Below are 3,467 nucleotides of genomic sequence, written 5' to 3'. Positions count from 1 at the left end.
GATGCGGGACTCGATCCCAGGACCCTGAGATCATGACCTGAGCCGAAGGCAGCGGCTTAACCCACTGAGCCACCCAGGCGCCCCAAGATAAAACCTTTAAAGAAAAAAAAAAAGAACCCTTGTCTAGACAAGCTTCCAATTTAAAAAAGGGGGTGTGGCTTTTAGGGTTTTTATTACTTAAATCTGGAAACAATGACATGTTTCGGGTCCCTGGGTGACGCAGCTGGTTAAATGTCTGCCTTCGGTTGAGGACATGATCCTAAGGTCTTGGTAAGGAGCCCCATGTTGGGGGCTTGGCAGAGAGCCTGCTTCTTCTTCACCATCTGTCCCTTCCCCAGCTTGAGCACACATACTATCTAAAATCTTTTAAAAAATTGAGCAAAAATACATATCCAGGTTTTCATTCAATATGCAAAAATGAATGTACATCTGACACCAAGAAATAAAATTCTGAGAAGAAAAAAAGGCCTGTGATACTTGAGAATTAAGTCTTGGTTACTTTCAATCTATATAGATCTTTCCCAAAAGTAAAATTTTATGCAAATTTTAGCTGTTCTGAGTATATACACACCCATGTTGGCTCTCAATCAATTTGGGCTTAGTAACAAGCTCAAAGAAAAGGAAAAGCTAAATCTCTACTCTAACCCACTCCTTAGGGAAACTTCAGGATAAACCTAGGAAGGAGACATAGTCATAACATAGGTTGATAGAGCTAAAGAGACGAGATAATACTGTGTTTAGAAAAAGCAACGAAAACAGTTCAGTTGCTTCAAACTGAGCTCCGGAGCACTAATTGTTAGCCTGTAATTGGTCTTGATATTCATGAAACCCTGGATATTGGGTAGTAAGGTCATTTCTAACCTTATTTTTTGCACATTCTTGTGTGATACTTCTAGAGAATCCCTCTGGGATGAGCATATTTCTTTTCCTGTTCATATATAAAGATAATGCATATTTCTAGGCAAAAATTGGGAGTTTACCTACTACCCATTATAAAAGATTTGGGTTCTCTATTATCAGGGTTTTTTGTTTATCTGATGAAAATCAACACTGGTTTTTATGTGCAACCACTTGAACCAGACTAACTTCTTACCTTGATAGGAGGGCAAAATCTTGTGAGAAAACTGATGCTTAAGTTTTAGTCACTCTGGACAGCACTTACCAGAACTTCTCAACTGATAGAACACAAACCGTCTAAATGACTCATCTGATCTTGCTGTAAGTCATTTTTCAGGTAATAGGTTATGTGCAAATTTTATCTTTTTTTTTTTCTTAAAATTTTATTTATTTGACAGGTCACAAGTATGCAGAGAGAGAGAATGGGGAAGCAGTCTCTCCACTGAGGCAGAGAGCTCAATGCAGGGCTGGATCCCAGGACCCTGAGATCATGACCTGAGCCAAAGAGGCTTAACCCACTGAGCCACCCTGGCGCCCCCAATTTATATCTCTCTTAGTCAGCACATGGGCTTCCATGCTGATTTCTGCCAAGTGCCACCTTAATGCTAATTGCCTGATAATGTGTGACTGGTACACATGGATGGATGAGTGTGCAACTCTTGATCTTGGGGTTTTGAATTCAAGCCCCATGTGGGGTACAAAGCTTATTTTTTAAAAAAAAAGGTCTGAAAAAAGAGGCACCCAAATAGCTCACTTGGATAAGGGTTGGACTCTTGATCTCAGCTCTGGTCTTTAATCTCTCAGGGTGGAGAGTTTAGCCCTATGTAGGTTCCAGTGTTGGCCATATGGAGCCTACTTTAAAAAAATCAGAAAATGGGTAAAAAAATTTTTTTTTTATTTAGCAACACTGTCCCCTGTGTCCATTTGGATACTAGTCATCAGAAGCTTAAGAGAGACCTAACATATGCTACAATGTAGGAAAGACTATTATATAGCATGAGTACAGATGTTGGCTCCACTTCAGGTAATCTAAGAAAACAGACTAAGAATCTTCTTGCCATACAATTTTTGACCCCTCTTGAAAACTGAAGTCCACTCCTTAGCCCTACTCAAAATCATTAGTGTAAATCCAATGGCATGCCTCCACTGATCACCAACTTTTACCGATTCCTACTTTGGCTTATTTAAAGTCTACCCTATATCCTTATTTCCCACAGTAGCCTTAAACATTGGAAATAGAAAGATGGAAAACATTGCAAAGGAGGTACTATATTACTGCAGACTCTATAGCTTGTTTTATCTAATACATGCTATGGGAAGATGGGTAAACATTGAAGAAACCTTCTTTCCATCTTAATAAATGGTACAGCCTAAAAGATCACTTAATAAAGCCACCATTTCCATCCACAGATGCTTCCTTTCCTGCACATTTCATACCCTTCTATTTTGCCTGTTTTATCCTGGTTCAAACCTGTTGTATACTGACAGTTTTGCAGCTATGATCCTAAAATGACCCATCATTAGGCTCTTTCTGCTTTCATAGTAATTGGGAATTTCATCTTCAGAATGCAAACCACTCCATACCCAGACTGCTTCAGGTTGACCTCAAGCTCTCCTGCTACCTTTGAGAAGGACATTACTCAGAGAAAAAGTGCTTAGGAAATATTTGCCATGTTCTTCCTTTATTCTCCCTGACCTGTTATCCATAGCATTCTGATTAGATACATACTTTATACCTTACTCAACAAGGGATGCCTGGGTAGCTCAGTTAAGCAACTGCTTTCAGTTCAGGTCATGATCCCAGGGTCCTGGGATTGAGATGGAACTCCACATCGGACTCCGTGCTGAGCAGGGATTCTGCTTCTCCCTCTCCTCTCAGTTTATGCTCACTTGTCTCATTCAGGCTGTCTGTTGCTATCTTTTTCTCTCTCTCAAATAAATGAGATCTTACTTTTTAAAAATCTTTTACTCAAAACCTCAATTTTTAAAAAAGATTTATTTTACATAAAGAGATACAGAGAGAGGGAACACAAGCAGGAGGAGTTGGGAGAGGGAGAAGCAGACTCTCTAAGCAGGAAGCCTAACATGGGGCTCAATCCCAGGACCCTGAATTCATGACCTGAGCTGAAGACAAATGTTTAACAACTGAGACACCCAGGCGCCCCAATAAAATCTTAAAAAAGAAGAAGAAGACTGGTTCTTCTTCTTTTTTTTTTTTTTTTTAAGATTTTATTTATTTATTTGGCAGAGAGAAATCACAAGTAGATGGAGAGGCAGGCAGAGAGAGAGAGAGGGAAGCAGACTCCCTGCCGAGCAGAGAGCCCGATGCGGGACTCGATCCCAGGACTCTGAGATCATGACCTGAGCTGAAGGCAGTGGCTTAACCAATGAGCCACCCAGGCGCCCCAAGACTGGGTCTTCTTAATCAAACTCCTGATAAGGGCAATATAAAGTACAGTAAATTATTTTGGTAAAATGAAAAATTTTTAGTGTCCAGGCATATTATTTTGCTTTCTAAATTAGAAACAAAGACCAAAAAAAAAAAAAAAAAAAAAAAAAAAAAAAAAAAA

This window comes from Mustela nigripes, unplaced genomic scaffold, assembly GCF_022355385.1.
Source record: "Mustela nigripes isolate SB6536 unplaced genomic scaffold, MUSNIG.SB6536 HiC_scaffold_20, whole genome shotgun sequence".
Taxonomy (NCBI): Eukaryota; Metazoa; Chordata; class Mammalia; order Carnivora; family Mustelidae; genus Mustela; species Mustela nigripes.
Note: the sequence above shows the minus strand (reverse complement) of the source record.